At 48.8% G+C, this 18,711-nt stretch overlaps 1 protein-coding gene across 1 annotated transcript in view; it reads right to left on the bottom strand.

Moving 5' to 3' along the window:
* SLC4A8 (solute carrier family 4 member 8) overlaps window positions 1-6,923 on the bottom strand; it is a 70,946-nt gene extending 64,023 nt beyond the window's left edge. Inside the window, exon 1 of the mRNA XM_074980317.1 lies at window positions 6,879-6,923. The gene's annotated coding sequence lies outside the window, so the exon portion shown is untranslated. The remainder of the gene's footprint in view (window positions 1-6,878) is intronic.
* Window positions 6,924-18,711: the final 11,788 nt, after the last annotated feature.

The following is an 18,711-nucleotide window of genomic DNA, read 5'->3' on the forward strand; positions in this document are numbered from 1 at the left end:
GGATATGTCTTCACTATGTGGAAGACTGACCCAGTCAGGATCAATCTGCCCTGGGTTTGATTTGGCATGACTAGTAGGTGCGCACAAAATCAAACTATCTGGAGTCAGCAGCCAATTCCTGCACTCCTCAGTCTCGTGAGGAGTAAGGGAGGCTGATGGGAGTTTCTCCCGTCGACCTCTGTCAGTGAGGACGGCCAGGTAAGTCGATCGTAAATCACTCAATTCTAGCTATGCACTTGTCATAGTCAGAACTGCATATCTACAATTCACTTTAATATACAGTGTAGACCTGGCCCTGAGCAGCTTCTATGTCGGTTTCATAAACTGCTAGCCAAACTTTTTCATTCAGAGTGCCTAAGGGCTGGCGACAGATTTCACCAGGCAATGTGGGGTGGCAGGTGCTTGGCTCTGCCCTTGGGCCAAGGAGATGGGGATGGGGCAACCAGCCCTTGGCAACACCTGGACCACATCGTGCTTCCCCCAGTCAGCTCTCAGTGCCAACTGAACTGTGCCGTGCCAGGCTCCAGCAGCAATTTAAAATCACCAGGCCCCACGACAATGGCCCCTTCACCTCCTCTCATATCAGCCGCCCTGCTTGGGGCTCTAAATACAAGCACCCTCATTTTCAAAAGTTCTCAGCACCCACAAATCCATCTGAAATCCATAGAGTTTGCAGGTGCACTGCCCCTCTCACAAATCAGGCTCTTTTTATCTAGGTGTATGAACATAGGGGTCTAATTTCAGGCCCGCAGTTTTGAAAACTGCCCATTCCATCTACTCCTTTGAAACATGACACTAGAAGCAGAAATCCCGTGGCCGACTCTCAATCATTATCTCGAAACCGTTTATAAATGAGGCTTCTCCCGCAAGCACCCTGTTGCAACGCCTCTGGCTGCTCTCTGTTGCAGTGTGGCTGATCCGGCTGGTATAAAGTTGCTAGACAGTTCCTATATCTGTGGATAGCCTTGTTGCATGGTTCAGACCCCAAGAAGCCTCATTTTTAAATCATCAAATGATCCATAGAATCATAGAATACTAGGACTGGAAGGGACCTTGAGAGGCCATCGACTCCAGCCCCCTGCCCTAAAGGCAGGACCAAGTACTATCTAAACCATCCCTGATAGACATCTGTCTAATCTGTTCTTAAATATCTCCAGCGATGGAGATTCCACAACCTCCCTTGGCAATTTATTCCACTGTTTGACAGCCCTGACAGTTAGGAACTTTTTCCTGATGTCCAACTTAAACCTCCCTTGCTGCAGTTTAAGTCCATTGCCTCTTGTTCTATCCTCAGAGGCCAAAAAGAACAAGTTTTCTCCCTCCTCCTTATGACACCCTTTTAGATACCTGAAAACTGCTATCATGTCACCCCTCAATATTCTCTTTTCCAAACTAAACAAGCCCAGTTCTTTCAGCCTTTCTTCGTAGGTCACATTCTCTAGCCCTTTAATCATCCTCATCGCTTTTTTCTGGACCCTCTCTAATTTCTCCACATCTTTCCTGAACTGCAGTGCCCAGAACTGGACACAATACTCCAGCTGAGGCCTAACCAGCGCAGCGTAGAGCCAAAGAACGACTTGTCGTGTCTTGTTCACAACACACCTGTTAATGCATCCCAGAATCTTGTTTGCTTTTTTTTGCAATAGCATCACACTGTTGACTCATATTTAGCTTGTGGTCCACTGTAACCCCTAGGTCCCTTTCTGCTGTAGTCATTCCTAGACTGTCTCTCCCCATTCTGTATCTGTGAAACTGATTGTTCCTTCCCAAATGGAGCACTTTGCATTTGTCCTTATTAAACATCTTTTGTCTCCCATTCCCAGCTTCTGATAAAGAGTCCAGGGACACCATCCATGCCCATCCTGGCTCACAGCCATTGTGAACTTACCTAGCTCTTTTTTGAACCCTGTTTTAATCCTGACCTTCAAAACATCATCATTCCATGGGTTGACTGTGCATTGTGTGAAAAGTACAGAACAAGCTTTATTATCCAGCTACCATTGGATAATAAAATGTCCAAAATCCAATTTTTCACCAAAACAGTTTCAACCAGACAATAAAATGTGCTGGCTATTAGAGCCAGGGCCAGCAGTGAGACCCACTCCGGCCTAGGTAATGGGCAGCCAGCTACAGCTGGGACACTGGCCCCACGGCAGCTGCCCCAGAGAGGTCATCAGCCCATGGCCAGCAGCCTAAGCGGGGGATGCCAGTTAATCAAATGTGCCAATAATCTAAGTGATGGATAACCAGGCTTTTACGAAAACAACAAGAAGTCCTGTGGCACTTTAACACAGTGTTTCTTAATCTTTAATGCATCCTGCATCCCTTTGGTTCTCAAAATATGTTCTCGCCCCCCCTTATCAAAAATGAAATATATTCTCACACCCCTTATCAAAAATGGACATGAGGTGGTCTATACACTTTTAAATGCATATTAAATATATGTCACGGTTTTATGTTATTAAAATGTATAATGCTAATAAATACATAGGTTCAATGAAACAAAGTAGTAACAGAGGAAACCGTGCTAGTCTATACACTATCAAAACAAAAAGCAGTCAAGCAGCACTTTAAAGACTAGCAAAATAGTTTATTAGGTGAGCTTTCGTGGGACAGACCCACTTCTTCAGACCAAAGCCAGACATCAAAACACTCCAAATCCACAAACCAGTTAGTCAACATTTTAATGGAATGGGGCTTTCTATTAACCACCTAAAGGTATGCTGAAAAAGAATTTTCGCACCATTCTTCAAAGGGAAGCAGCCAAGCTGGCTTTTATATTCAAATTCGGCACATTAACACATGGTTTAAACTGGGACAGGAACTTTCTGAGTCACTATAGGGGCTCGTCTGCATACCTGGCTTAATCTAATTCTTGACCTCCCGCCCTACCCCTCCACTCTCTGATTTGCTCACCTTGATTATCTTTTTCTGATCTGTCCTCCTTGCTTACTGTTTTTGGTTCTCTGTGCCTTAAATATTGAGTCTCTTCTGGTCTGGCTATGGTCTGAAGAAGTGGGTCTGTCCCACAAAAGCTCATCACCTAACAAACTATTTTGCTAGTCTTTAAGGTGCTGCTTGACTGCTTTTTGTTTTGAAACAAAGTAGTTGTACTTACATGCCTGTGCTTAATATGTGTTTTTGATGACTCACCTTCTAAAAAAATCTGGCATGTCTCACACCCCCAAAAAGGGCATCACGCACCCCCGGGGGGTGCATGCACCCCAGGCTAAGAACCACTGGACTAACGGATATTTTGGAGCATAAGCTTTCATGGGCAAAGACCCGCTTCGTCAGACGCATGAGTCTTTTACTATACTTCCTTTTGTTGGTTTTAAATGTGCTACTTCTTAATTGCATTACATGGGAGAGATACACTACACGGGCATTGTTCCAGCTGTCCACTCCCACAGGCCATCTTCTGTGCCACTGAAAAATTTTAAAAACGTTGAGAAGCAGCATGATTTTAAGGATTACAATGCCAGACTGGGACCTTAACTTCTTTCCTGGCACTCCCTCATTGTAGGCAAAGCACTCTACTTCCCTGTGCCTCCATTTCCCATCACCAGTAGTTCTGAAAGGGCTGTACAAAGAAGGTCAGCCTCATCACACCCATTTGACATATGGGGAAACTGAGGCATGGGACAGGACTCAATTCAGCCAGCGGTAGCACCAGGAGCAGAACTCAGGGCTAATAGGACTAGACCACACATGTATTAGTAGTGGGTGCTTAGAGATGAAGATAGCATAAGGAGTTTAGTCAGGCCCCTCTCCCACCTTGCCCTGGGTCCCACGGTGGCTGTCAGCCGCTCTGCCTGTCAGAAATAGTCTAGGTCAGGGGTCAGAAACATTTCCGAGGCAGAGTGCCAAAATTTGGCCTGTTAACCTCTATGTGTGATCCAAGTGCCAGTGATACTTTTTAAAGTCACCAATAGTCCTACTGACAACAGCTTCATTAATAAATCAAGCAAGCTGCAGAGCTTACCCCTTTTAGGGGCGGTTGGTAGCATTAGCAAGTCTTTTGGTCCCAGCTGTATGAGAGAGGATGCATGGGGCTGCGCACCCATCTCACATGCCTATGAAAATCAGCTCACATACTGCTATCGGCTCCTGTAGCGGGGTTGCTGACCCCTGCTGTCGGCATTCATGCACTAAGCTCCTGAGATCCCAGGTCTGAGTCCACCTGTCAGTGGCTACACAGGCATATGCACTTGGGCCTTGTGTGAGAGAGGGAAGTCCGCAGCAATCTTTCAGTCCTTATAGTAAACTGCAGTTCCAGGGAATCTTAGTCTTCTGCCACCGTACACCCACACACCGCACCCAGCTGACACAGAGCGTGCAGCCTGCAAGCCTTTGGCCTATTGTCTAGAACAAACTCCTGCTTTCTGTTGTGGAAGCTCCTTCAGCAGCAACCAGTACAGCTCACAAAACTCTCAGCCGCTGTACGCAAAGCCACCTGTCTCGTTACACTAGGCAGCCAGGCACCAACCGGTGTGAGTGTTCAAATTCCACTCAGCTGCCGCAGAGAGGGACGGGGCAGAGGGAATAAACACGTTCTTCTTTCGCCACAGAGGTCCTGGCTGTTTTCCCTCGCCCTGAAGGTCACTGTGTCTGGACAGGGCAATGCGGCTGAAGGTGGGAGAAGGCTCCTTGGTTTCCCTTAGGGTATTGTCTGTGCATTCCCCCTTCTCCCTCCACCCACAGTAAGTGAGTTTAGACAGTTCTCAGCTCTCTGAGCGGAAGAGGGGAACCGCCCTCCCCTGGCCTTAGACGCAACATATGCTCCCCACACACACGCCAGTCAAGGTGAGGGCCTCTGGACCACTCGCTGGATGGGGGCAGGAGGAAGGAGGGAGGTGGGATTTGGTCTCTCCCTTCCTCTGGGGGCAGCAGCTATGCATAACACCCTCCACCCCAGGACTGCATCTGGACAGTTGTCTGCAAAGGGATAGAGAGAATTTAGTCCCCCTTTAAGAACCAGGAGCAATAACTGGCTATTCCCCACTCCCAGTGGTGAGCACATCTGGACCCTGCAGGTGGGGCGAGGAGGGGAAAGTGGGGTTGGCCTCCCTCTACCAACCCCACCCCTAGGCAGTAGCTGTCTATATCAATATGATCCCTCCCCCAAGGGGAGAGCATCTGGACAGCTCTCTGCACATGGGGGCGGGGTTGAGAGTGGGGGTGGACACCCCTTGCCCCTGGGGCTGTAGTTGAGTATATCTCCACGCAGGAGAAATGTATGTGGACAGCTCTCCCCTTATTACCCCCCACCATCCCGGGGGGAAGTAATTGTGTACAACTTCTTCCCCTTCCCGCCCCCCTCCACACACCCAGCTCAGCCCAGCTGGACAGCTCTGTGCACAAAGCAGAGGGTGGGCAGGGAGAGGGAGGAGGATCTGATTGCTCCTAACGCACATACTCCAGCCCGTAGCTGTGTATATCCCCCCACATGGTAAGGTGAGCGCCTGAGCAGCACAGTGCAATGAGTGAGGCTGCCGGGTGGGAGGGGAGATTGGGATTTATCTTATCCCCTGACAGTAGCAGTGCATCCTCAGCACCTCCCCACCAGCCCCTGACTCTGGAGTCAGCCCCCGTCTCTGGAGTCAGATCCCCTCATCAGCCCCTCATTCTGGAGTCAGATCCTGCCACCAGCCCCCCACTCTGGAGTCAGACCCCCACCGGAATCCAGTGTGAGATCCCCCTGCCAGCCCCTCACTCTGGAGTCAGACCCCACCAACAGCCCCCAGCTCCAGAGTCAGACACCCCTCCCCTCCAGAATCCAGTGTGAGATCCCCACTCTGGAGTCAGATCTCTCAACAACCCCCATGACTCAGTCAGACCCACAGCCAACCCCACCGCTCTGGAGTCAGACCCCCACCCAGCCCCCCCACGCTCCAGAGTCAGACCCCCGCTCACCTACTCCCCAATCCAGTGTGAGATCCCCCTGCCAGACCCCCTCTCTGGAGTCAGAGCCCCACACTAGTCCCCTACTCTGCAGTCAGACCTCCCACCAACTCCCCACTCCAAAGTCAGCCCCCCAGCCAGCCCCCCCCCAGAGTCAGACCCCCATGCCTAACCCTGGAATCCAGTGTGAGACCCCCCCCAGCCCCCTACTCCAGAGTCAGACCCACGGCCAGATGCCCCCAACTCCGGAGTCAGATGCCCCCACCTTCTCCCTACTCTGGAGTCAGACCCCCGGCCAACGCCCCCCAAGAGTCAGACCCCCCCTGCCAGCCCCCACTTTAGAGTCAGACCCCCCCACCTTCTCCCCACTCCAGAGTCAGACACCCCCCCCCCACCTTCTCCCCATTCTGGAGTCAGACCCCCCCTGCCTTCTCCCCACTCCAGAGTCAGACCCCCGGCCAACCCCCCCAAGAGTCAGGACCCCCCCCCCGCTTTCTCCCCACTCCAGAGTCAGACCCCCGGCCAACCCCCCCCCAAGAGTCAGCTCCCCCGCCAGCCCCCCACTCTAGAGTCAGACCCCCCCCCCCGCCTTCTCCCACTCCGGAGCGAGACCCAGGGCCAGCCCCCACCCCCACTCCGGAGTCAGACCCCCCCGCCTTCTCCCCACTCCGGAGCGAGACCCAGGGCCAGCCCCCACCCCTAATCCAGAGTCAGACCCCCCCGCCAGCCCCCCACTCCGGAGTCAGACCCCCCCGCCTTCTCCCCACTCCGGAGCGACACCCAGGGCCAGCCCCCACCCCTAATCCAGAGTCAGACCCCCCCCGCCAGCTCCCCACTCCGGCGTCAGACCCCCTCCCCCGCCGCTCCAGCGCTCGGAAATGGCTCTGCCGCAGTGAGCAGCAGCCGCAGCTTCCCCGGCCCGGCTCGGCCCAGCTCGGCTCGGCCCGGCCCGGCTGCCGCGGCCCCATCGGTACCTGGTAGCTGAGGATGATCCCGTCCGGCTCGGTGCTCCCCGCGGGCATGGCTGGGGCAGGCGGCTCCGCCGCGCCGAGCTCCGCCGCACTGGCCCCGCCGCCCCCACCCCCGGCCCGCTCCGGCCCCCCCCCGCCGCCGCCTGCGGGCCGGCCAGCTCCCCTCCCGGCTCGCCCTGCCACAGGCGGCCGCCGCCTCCCCCGGCTCCCCGAGCCCCGGCAGCCAATCGCGGCCCGGCGACGGGTGGGGGGCGGGGGGGGAGAAGAGGTGGGGTACCGGGAGGGGAGGAGGAAGCGGGAGGGGAGCGGTGGGGAGGCAGGGGGAGGGGACAGGTGGGGCGTACGGGGGAGGGGAGGGTTTCCAGGGAGGGGAGAAATGGGGAGCAGGGAGAGGGTATGGGGGAGGGGAGAGGTGGGGAGTACGGGGGAGAGGAGGGTTCCCAGGGAGGAGAGAAATGGGGAGCAGGGAGAGGGTACGAGGGAGGGGAGAGGTGGGGAGTACGGGGGAGAGGAGGGTTCCCAGGGAGGAGAGAAATGGGGAGCAGGGAGAGGGTACGGGGGAGGGGAGAGGTGGGGAGTACGGGGGAGAGGAGGGTTCCCAGGGAGGAGAGAAATGGGGAGCAGGGAGAGGGTACGGGGGAGGGGAGAGGTGGGGAGTACGGGGGAGAGGAGGGTTCCTGGGAGGGAGAAATGGGGAGCAGGGAGAGGGTATGGGGGAGGGGAGAGGTGGGGAGTACGGGGGAGAGGAGGGTTCCCAGGGAGGGAGAAATGGGGTGCAGGGAGAGGGTATGGGGGAGCAGAGGGGAAGAGGTGGGAGATGCAAGGGAAGGGGACAGGAGGGAGGTACGGGGGAGGGGAGAGTTGGGGCTTCAAGGGGTGAAAAGAGGGAGGGGAGAACAGGGGGTTGCAAGTGATGGAATACCAGGGGAGGGGATGTGAGGGTTGGGGTACAGGGGACAGCCTATGTGGAGAGGGTACAAGGCAAGGAGATATGGGGAATAAAGCAGGGAGGGTGAAAGGGGGGAGGAGTGATGGGGATGCAGGAGGGAAAATACAGAGGGAGAGGGGTGGAGATGCAGGAGAGGGGAGAGGTGGGTTGAAGTGACATGGGGAAGGATGGGTTTGCAGAGGGCAGGGAGAATGGGGGTGGCAGAGGAGGGGTGCAAGGGGAGAGGAGGAACATAGGGGAGAAGATATGGGGGAGCTGGTATGGGGATAAGAAGAGGTATGGGATGCAGAAGTACAGGAAACAGAGACAAAGATGCAGGGGGAGGGACAGCAGAAGCCTGGAGTATCTGGGGAAGAGCAGAGAGAGGTGACCACAGAGGGGTAAGAAGGAGAATGCTGATGAGGGCTGGGGAGGTGGGAAATAAGAAAGCAGAGAACAGGCATGTTCTAGCTTCTAGTTGGAGGAACAGGGGAAGGTGTTGGGAGGGGAGAGTCAGGACAGGAGCTGTCCAAAACCCTTTGCTGAAATTCTGCCTCCAAACCGAAGCTGAAGTGCTCTCCCTGCCTCTGATGGAGTCTGTTGCTTTCGTCCGGCCCACCCCAAAACTCTCCCCTTTCTGCTAATTCCTAGGACCTGCCAATGATGGTTTTATTCCTGGAGACAGTAAAAATACCGCCAGAGAGCAACTCTGATTCTTTGCCTATGGAATGGACCAGATTGTCCCAAAAGACTCAAATTTCCCGGTAACACTACTTGGTGGGAAGGAGATCAGGAGACACCCTTCCCTCCAACTTTCCCTGCCTTTCATATTCAGTACTCTAAACCCTGAGTTATCAGTGAACGCAGTGTATCGTTGCAGGAGCAAAAGCCAAACATTTCAAGTACTGTGCAGCTTAGGAGAAGGTGTTGGACTAGCAGCACTGCCTCCTTCTTCCTCTAAATAATAGTTTAACTGCAGAAAAATTCAATTTTAGGGTGACCAAAACTACTCGCAAATTCAGGTTGGATTTGCAAATAATTCCACCTGCATTCAAACTGGGGTAGAAAAGAAAGTTTGTTTTGACATTTTTCAAATGAAATGTTGTGACATTTTATTTCAAAGTCATTTGATATTGAAAGTTAGCTTGATGAGTTGTTGAAGAAAACTTGAAAAGGTTTAAAAACACCAGAAAATATAACTAAAAACCAACAACAAAAAAATTGTTTTGTTCCACCCACAGCAAAAGATTTTTCTGATTTGTTTGCTTGCTTGTTTAGGTGGGAAAGAAAACAGAAAAAAATCAATTTTAGTGTGACCCAAAAATCTTGTATTTATTTATTTGTTTGTTTAATTTTTTAAAACCAAAAAACAACTGCTATTTGCTCTATTTGTAACTTACATTCATACTCCCAATTATTAGGGCCTGCTAATATTCATAGTAGTTGGCTCAAGCCCTGAGAAAAATATAATAACCAGAGATCTGCATCTCCTAGAACTGGAAGAGACCTTGGGGGGTCATCTAGTCCTGTCCTCTGCCCTCTTAGCAGGAGCAAGCACTATCCCTGATACCTCTTTACCCCACTCCCTAAACATCCACCTCAAGGACTGAGCTCATAACCCTAGGTTTAGCAGGCCAATGCACAAACCACTGAACTATCCCTCCCCCTCATAAATGCAGCTGTAGCAAGCAGTCTATTTTGTACAAACTATGTGGTGACAAATTGTCTTTTTAGCATTGCAAATCATAGAATAATAGCTTCTGAATTTGTCTGATTCAGGATGCTGTGGAGAAAAGAAAATGAGAGCAGGAAAAAAGCCATAAAGCAGTATGTATGGTCCAGATGGCTTTTATCATTTTAAAAGTAGATTCCTAGATTCTAAGAGCAGAAGGCACCACTGTGGTCGTAAAATCATTGAAATGTAGGCTTTGAAGTGACCTTCATAGGGCATCTAGTCCAGTCCTCTTCACTGAGGCAGGACTTAAATATTATCTAGAACAGGGCTAGGGAACATTTAGCCTGTAGGCCAGACACAGTTCATCAGGATAAGCTGCTAGTGGGCCACCAGACAGTTTGTTTACCTGAGTGTCCACAGGCATGACTGCTCACAGCTCTCAGTGGCTGCAGTCCACCATTCCCAGCCAATGGGAGCTGTGGGAAGCAGTGTGGGCCAGGCCACCAGTTCCCACAGCTCTTGTTGGCCAGGAATGGTAAAACGTGGCCAAAGGGAGCTGCGGAGGGCCACGCTTGCAGACATTCAGCTAAACAAACCGCCTGGCAGCCTGTGTGTGATTCCCTACCCCAATCTCGACCACCCCGACAGGTGTTTCTCTAACCCCTTCTTAAAAAAATACCTCCCATGACCCGTACTCCAATTTACTCCAATGCTGAACTACCCAGACAGTTAGGAAGTTTCTCTAACATTTAACCTAAATCTCGTTTGTTGCAATTTGAGCCAATTCTTTCTTGTCCCATCCTGAGTGGATAAAAAAAGTTTATCACCTTTCTCTTTATAACAACTTCTTTGAAGATTTATTTCTCTCCTCTGTCTTCACTTCTCTAGACCAGACAAACCCACTTTTTCAATCTTCCATGTAAGTCACGTTTTCTAGCCATTTAATCATTTTTGTTGCTCTCCTCTGGACTTTCTCCCATTTGTCCACACCTTTCCTGAAGTGTGGTGCCCAGAAATGGACACAGTACCCCAGCTGAGGCTGTACCTGTGCTGCATGTAATGGAAGAATTCCCCCTCGTGTCTTGCTTACAACCCCCCATGCCAAAACATCCCAAGATGATGATTGCTTTTTTCTTTCTTTTTTTTGCATTTGTGTTACACTTTTAACTCTCATTTAATTTGTGATCCTCTATAACCCCAGATCCTTTTCTGCCATGCTGCTCCATAAGTTTCTAAGGCTATGTCTAGATTGCAGACCTCTTGTCCGCTCCTTCTGCTGGGATGAGCCATAGCAAGGCTCTGGCCTCTAGAGGGCATCAGGGTTTAGTCCTCCCCATCACACCAAGGCTTCATACTCTGTCCAAGAAAGACATTACGGTGTCAGCTAGTCTCACTTTCTGTGTATCGTAGGCCTTAGAAATTCCCTTCTTTTCAGGATAGAACTTAAGGGCTTTCAAATGTAGCTTTTAAAAACACTCGCCAAAAGCAACGCTCCCATCTTATATTTGGCGCTAGTATATTTCTGCTAACGATCGTGATTTTTTTTAGTTATTAAATAGATTAAAAGCAGGCATTTTCTCTGTGTGTGCCAGTTTCACATTCATTTACTAATGAAGTATCACAAGGAAACATTAATCTTCCCTATGTCTTACCGAAAGCGGAAAATTGAAGTATAACTTGGTGTATTAGTCATTAACAGACCCATTACTGATTTCCTATAAGTGGTGGATGACCAGATGGGATTATACTATAGCTAGGGATAAAATGACATTTATTGCCTTTTTTTTTTTTTGTTTGGTCATTGGAAGAATTCCTGGAACCTGTAAAAGGTGTTTTATCAAGGGCAGTGGCAGCTTTGTGTTTTCTCCAAGAAATATAGGTTTTGCACCTACTGTAAGAAAGTATTTCGTGAACCCATCGCTGTGACCCAATGCAATGAGATCTGGGAACCTAATTCCCTTAGCCTCCTTTGAAAATACCAGTGTAAAATGTGTGTGTACTTAGCCAGAGGCCCCACCCATGCCCTGCCCCTCCCCTCTCCCACCCATGCCCCTCCTATGTCCATATCCCACCCTGTCTTGGCCCCTGCTCCATCCCATGCCCCACCCTCTCCCCACCCCTCCTCCACCCACTCCCACCACTTCCTTCAGTAGTTCCACACTGTTTCCAGTGGCTGCAGGAGCACTCTAGGAGCAACGCATTCATGTGCTCCCCCCATGCCTCCCCACACGTGGCCTACCTATCCATCATACACTTTGTTGCTTGCCTAGGGGAAGCTGAACACTCTGCTTGGCCTTCCTGCAATTAGCCCCACACCCAGCTAGATCTTCACCCCGCACTTTGACCAGGCCGCCAGCCAGGGAAGCTGACAGCCTCACCAGGAAGGTGGATGGGAGTCGGGGGCACTCCGCACTCCCAGAAGGGCAGGAGCTCAGGCGGAAGAGGCAAAGCCAGGGCAGCCAGCCCTCCGCACCACCCTGAGCACCCCACAGGCTCCCCCCAGCAAGCAGACAGCCCTTGGTACTGCCCAGAGCATCACTTCAGTGGCGATATAAAGGGTCCAGGGCTCTGGTTACCGCCGCTGCCATGGTAACAATAGTGGCAGTTGGGAGCCCCGGGCCCTTTTGAATCACCAGGCCCCAGGTCAGCTGCTGTTATGGTCTGTGGCTTATCCCGAGTTGAAGAGCTAGACAGAGTAGCTGGTGTGCAGCTACAGGACTTCTGATACCCCCAGAAGTGGGTGAGTGACTGTAGTAGGCACCGCCTTAGGATAGCGTCCTGAGAAGGACACTGTGATCTTGGGAGTGACACGGGTCCAGACCAGCCTATGGAGAGACAGCGGCCAACACACCAGCCGGAGGGAGGCAGCCGGCTGATGAGTGAGCTAATTCCCTGAGCAACCTGAAGGAGGCGCTGCAGCACTGAGTCGTGCCCCTTGGCAGCACACATGGTTCCTGTATTAGCCCAGCTATCCATCATAAATTCAATAGTAAAAATGAGACCATACTGCACCGCCTATGCAGCACTGAAGGTGCAAAACATCAGCCAACTCTTGCTTCTTCAGAAGTGACACCACATCCATTTCAGTGAGTTCAACACAGCCCCGGCAGACTGAGATGCCACCTACTCCCTCTGCAGTTAGACAAACACGCTGCGCTTAAGGTGACTGTGGGAGCAAAGGCATTTTCACACCAATGAAAAGCACTCGATTTTAAAAAAAAACAAAAAAACGTTTTTATGTCAGTGTGGACCATCTGCCTAGTCAGGGTGACTAACTGCTGTCTGCAACATGACATTTAAAAATGGAACAAAGCATGAATAAGAAGGGAAGTTTGTTTTTCTGGCACTGGGAGGAGGCTGGGTTAGGGTGTGACTCAGGTAGGTAGGTGAGCAGATGACTAATTACAAATAGCTGAGCAGGGCTGTTGAAGTCCACGAGATCACTCTGGTGCTTAAAGCTAGGCATATGCTTGAGTAGCTTGTTATCATATCTCATAGAGCTGGAAGGGACCTCAGGAGGCCATCTAGTCCAGTTCCCTACCTGACCTATCACCACCCCTGACAGGCCCCCTTAAGGGCTGAACTCACAACGATGAGTGTAAAAGACCAATGCACTAACCACTGAGATATCCCACCCACCAAGAGCCAGGATAAGTTTTTTTCCCCTTGTGGAACATTCTCATTAACAATGACATGAAATAAATGGAGAGAAATTGGCAGACAGTGAGGGTGACACTTGTTATACTGTGGCCCATGAAGTATTAATGTGTTGGACAGAAGACAACAGTGGAGCATCTTTCTTTAGAATGTGACATAAATCAGAGACCCAGAAAGGAGAGAAATGCGCTGTTAGCACAATGAGCAGAGAGTCATTTTGTGCAGCTACCAATACCTGTGCCAATGCACTACAGCTCCACAAACACATACTGGTACTGACTAATACACTACATACTACATACTGACTAATATACTACACAAACCCTACAAGCTCTCTCAATAATATCCTACAGGTTGAACCTGTCTCGTCCGCCATCCTCAGGACTTGGTCGGTGCCAGATGAGAGAATTTGCCGAACCATGGGAGCTCAATATTGTCTAGCAGCATTACCAACACTTGAAAGGTAATATGTCCCCTCTCAGTCTTCTCTTTTCCAAACTAAACAAACCCAGTTCTTTCAATATTCCCTCACAGGTCATGTTTTCTAGACCTTTTGTTGCTCTTCTCTGGACCTTCTCGATAGCTTAGCAGGGCCCTAGTAATTAGTAATATTCATTGGCTTACAGCAAAATCATAGGTCTGATTCACCTCTCACACAGCTGTGAAACAGTAGTAACTCCACCAAAGTCGGAGGTGTTTCACCTGCATAAAAGCACAGTGCTGTGATGTGAGGCAAAACGTTTGAGGTCCCTGCATGGAAGAAGTCCTCACACCCCAAAGAAGAAACTCATTAATCTCCCTGGCTATTTTGATAAATTGGAAACTTAACTTGGCATTTGTAAGTCACCAGGGCACTGATGTCATCTGTCACTGTAGACACTCACCTTCATCCAGAATCACTGTGGCATTCACATTTGATGTCAGATGTCAGAGCTTTATTGGCATACCGGATCCAGAGGAAAGGTTAGAATCTTAAAGGCCAGTGAATGTCCAATTTAATTAGAGCCCCTTATACTGCTGTCTTAGCTGTCCAGCTCAGTTTAAGTTCTTCCTTTTAAACTTAAGTTTGTGCACTTTCCCCTCGCTCCCCAATAGTGACGAAGGGTATGTCTATACTTACCCAGCAATTGGCACGCCACCATGGATCTGTCGGTGTTCGATTTTGCCGCGTGTGTTAAGACGTGGCAAAATCGATCCCGCTGGGCTCAGCTGTTGACTCTGGAACTCCATGCTATCACATGGAGTAAGGGACGTCAGAACGAGCAATATACTAGGGCAGAAAGTCAGTTCCAATAAGTCGATACCAGCTACACTAATGGCGTAGATAGAATTCTGTGTCTGGAATTGAATTTGTTCCCTTAGTATACGTCAGGCCTCAGATGAACAGCCAAAAATGTTCCTGTATGAATTGGGGGAGGAAATTATTATTGTTATTATTATTATTATTAGAGCTAGGGAATATTATCTTTTTAGGCCATCATGTATTGTACCCCCATATGAAACTAGAAGACTTACCTGGTATTGCCTGGGTGCAGCCCACAGGTGGGGAGGGGGCAAGGCAGGACTGTGCTGCCAGTTTGGCCAGAGCTCTGGGCGAGAGAGGCCATGGCAAGGGAGCCACTGGGGCTTTCACTTCCCTCCCTCCCCCAAGTGTGGCATTGCGGCCAAGGGCCAGGAGGGAGAGGTTTGCATCGGGGAGACTACTTACCCGGGGCCAGTGGCCAGGAAGTTGGTAAGTCCCATCCCCAGGTGGCCACTCCCTTCCTGGTGTGACTGCCCCCAATGGTCACTCTGAAGTATTGCTGTCCTCAGATCAGCCCCCTCCCTTTCCATGTTATGGAAAACAATGGAATTCCAGCCACATCCTGTTGTCCAGGCACAACCTAACCCTGACCCTGCTTTAAATTAGAATAAGAGGAAGCTGCATACCAAATTAGGAGATCCTAGCTCATACCATTTAGGAAGAGGTCTTTACAAACTGACTCGCAGACAGACTCACAGAGAGATGCATATCTCTAAAATATATAGAGAAATTAAATGCCACTCTGAGTCAAAGTAGAAGCAAGATGAAGGTCAAACACTGGCAAACGGAACTGATCCATTACAAACCATGGTTAGAGAACACTTGTCAAAATTATACAGGAAGTCAGAGCCAGGAATAAACACACATTATTTTTCGGCTTGGGAAAAGATCACTACTAGATTGTGCAGAACTTTGCTTGTGCTCATTCTAGGGAGAGATCAATTAAAATGTGTGGACCACTGAGGAGGTGCCCATAAGCCCACTTGCCAAATCTGATGTTCTTACCATGTACCTATAAAAGTATGTGAGCTAATATAACACATAACCACCTGTCCTGGATCCTGTAGCTGAAGCTGCTTAGATACCTCTGGAACTCACCAATCAAGGGCCACCAAGAGGCAACAGATGATACATTAGCCAACTGAATTACAGCAAAAACATTTAACTCTGAGCCACAACTGCCTGTGCTAAAGATTAGGCTCAAAGCCAAAAGAGCTTGGCACTTATTTGTGTGATTCACTCCCTCTGCCCCTCTCTCGTCCCACCGCATCCCCCACAATGTAGTTTTGGGCTGATTGAAAGAATTCACAAATTTGGGTCAATTTTAGCAAATGGGTTTAGTCAAATACCAAAAGCCTCAGAAATGTTGAAATAATTCATTCCTTCATTTCCCAACTGAAACATTTCCTTTTAGTGTTTCGCTTCATTTGCTCCAATTACTGTTGTAAAAAGGTTTTAAAAAGCAGAAAGCAAACAAAATATTTCTTTCCATCCAAACCAAATTCTTTTTCAGTTTTTGAGCTTTGCTGAAAAAAAAATCGAAACACTTTCATTTTGGATCAACCGAAACAATATATATATTTTTTTCCCAATGCTTCAATTCAGCCACTGAGCCAAGAAATCGCTTATGGCACCAGCTGTATATATGGGCCCATATGCCGTTATATTGTCGAAGCATCAAAAAACAACAGAAGAGCTGGGTTACAAGTACATGATGCTACCAGTCCTAACTGAGAGGAGTTACGGGTTGCTTGTGGTAGTCTCCTTGTGCTGATCGGCAGAAGTCACAGGTCTGTGTTTGCAGGGTCCCTTTGGAGTTCAAAATCCCCACTGTGACCAAGTGGACTGTCTTCTACCACCCATCCTGGTGTCCAAGAAGTCTAGAAAATCATTAAAAGGAAGGAGGTATAACTGCGTTAACCAAGAGAGAGGTATTATTTGTGTTTGGCTTTTAATGTCAACCTTCGTTCCAGGGTCTTTAATTCCCACGACCAGTTTTGACTTTGTGTTTAAAAATAGGCACCACTTTCAGGAAGTGCTGATTGACCAGTGATTCATCCCTGCTGTGGGGATGATAAAAAGAGGCTGTACTGGTCCCTGGGGAATTCCTCTATGCAGGACTACCATAGAGTTCACCATTATGCCCCTATGCTGCCTCCGTTGTTTGCTGGAAACCAAGACAGGAGGAAGGGTGCCCATAGTACTTGGCAACAGAGCTGTTAAGATAGAGCAGCCCTGAGGCTGCTCTAACTTATCCCATAGCCATGTCAACTCCTGGATCAGCCAGGACGTGCAGAAGGTGTAAACGTTATTTAAAGCCAGATTGTGTCCCTCCTCCTTCCCTAGCGTTGCATCTCCTAAGACAGACAGAGCAGAATCTCTCCAGCTGTGTCTAGGGCTAACGAGTCTGATAGTTCCTGGCAGCACAACTCTGTTTCCTATTTTAATTCTTTCAGAAACCCCTGGATGAGTCCTTCCCATCCTAGTTATTTACAGCACTTGAGTGTATCTCAAGTTGCCCATCGCATTCTCCTTGGAGATGCAATCTCTGCCCAAGCCACAATGTGATAAAAGGGCTTTTGTGAAAGGTCAATTGGAAAGTGTCTAATTTCCTTTTTGCCGCTTTATTATTAAGTGCTGATAAGGCACATTTGGATATTACAGAGCACATGGCTTGTCCATTTTTTTTCCTTTAAAAAAAGGCCATTGATTCAGTGCTGCCTATCCATAGCAGTTACTATTAGGACTGTAATCATAATAGTATAATTATAATTAAATATATGGTTATACAACAGTATCCATGATTGTAGCTCCGGATACTGTTGTGTAACCGTATACCATACCTGTGTGGGTCCGCGTATTTCTATAGGAACTTTAATGTGTGCCATCTGATGAGATGTCCGGTCCACTGGTAAATCTTGTGGAGCTTCATAAAGATCCAAGAAGCTGGGAAAGGAGCCTACATCCTCCAGATTTAGGGTGGCAAGCACCAGAGGTCTGGGAGGAGCTGTGGATGTTTCTTTGTCCGCTTCCAAGGCAGGAAATGTCCTATAATTTTTCAACAGTGTGTCACAATCTGCTTTCTTGCCCACGTGCAATTTGTGGCAGTCCTGGCTCAAAAGTGCTGTTGCAAAATTTGACTTGCCATTGGCACTGCTTAACTGGCTGTCATTTGCGGCGCTCAGTGGGTACTTAATGTCAAAACGAGAGAGCACGTCTGCATCTTGCGGCAGGTCCCGAAGAACAGTTGGGTTGGAAAGGGTACAGTTGTCAGCCTTTGATACTTGCTTTTTGAAGCTGCACCTCTCAGCTTTCTCTAACCCTCCATCATCTGTGCACTGGATTGGCATTGAAATGGGAATATCTTTAAAAGAAAAACAGTGCGGCCACTTAGGGGACTGAAAGGACCTTATTGCTTTTGTTAGCATTCCACTCCCCACACCCCATGGTATCAGTCTTTTCTGTGAACCAAAGACAAACCCTGGTAACTGGACATTGATTATACAGCAGAGACGGCTACACTGGCATCTTAATGGACAGCTCATGGCAGGAGATAAAGGCAATTCCTTCATTTTGCTTAATTACAGAAGGATGGTAAGAGCTCTACAGCAAGACATGAATGCAAATAAGTCTCCCTGGTAGCTGTCATCACAGGTGAAAGTAGGCATGAATCTTGCAATGAATGCAATGAACTCTTTCATATCTGGCATTCCATCATGTGGAATGCTCAAATAATCAGAATTTTAACCATAAGTAAATTTTAGTTATGTTTTCCATAAATACAGTATAGTGAAAGTAAATACAAATAAATACAGCAAATACAGTGTAAGTTTACAGTGTACAATATTCTCGCTGATTGTAAATAAAGTCCTCTGCATACCTTTGTTTTTTTCTTAATATCTAATCTTGTTTTTCTTTAGTGTTATACATTGCTAGGTATACCTCTCTGTTATCCAGACTATTTGAATATCTAACAGTCTCCCAGTCCCAGGGCTACTGGATATGAAAAGGTTTACTGTAAATCCCATCACTGAATTAAGGAAAACTTACACAAACTAAGTAAATGTGATTTTTTTTTCTTTCTTGGCAGCTTGTAGAAGGAGTGATATCACCGGACTGATGCATTCTGGGATTTCTTTAACAAACCAGGAAGTGTCAGAGAGGGAAGGAAAGAATTTTGAGAGAGATAAATTCTAGTCTGTGCTAGATCAGCTAATACGCCGCACTCATTGTAGCAATAACAATAGTAGATCTAAAGAATATACCTCTAGAC

The sequence above is a fragment of the Carettochelys insculpta genome, chromosome 29 (genome assembly GCF_033958435.1).
Source record: "Carettochelys insculpta isolate YL-2023 chromosome 29, ASM3395843v1, whole genome shotgun sequence".
Taxonomy (NCBI): Eukaryota; Metazoa; Chordata; order Testudines; family Carettochelyidae; genus Carettochelys; species Carettochelys insculpta.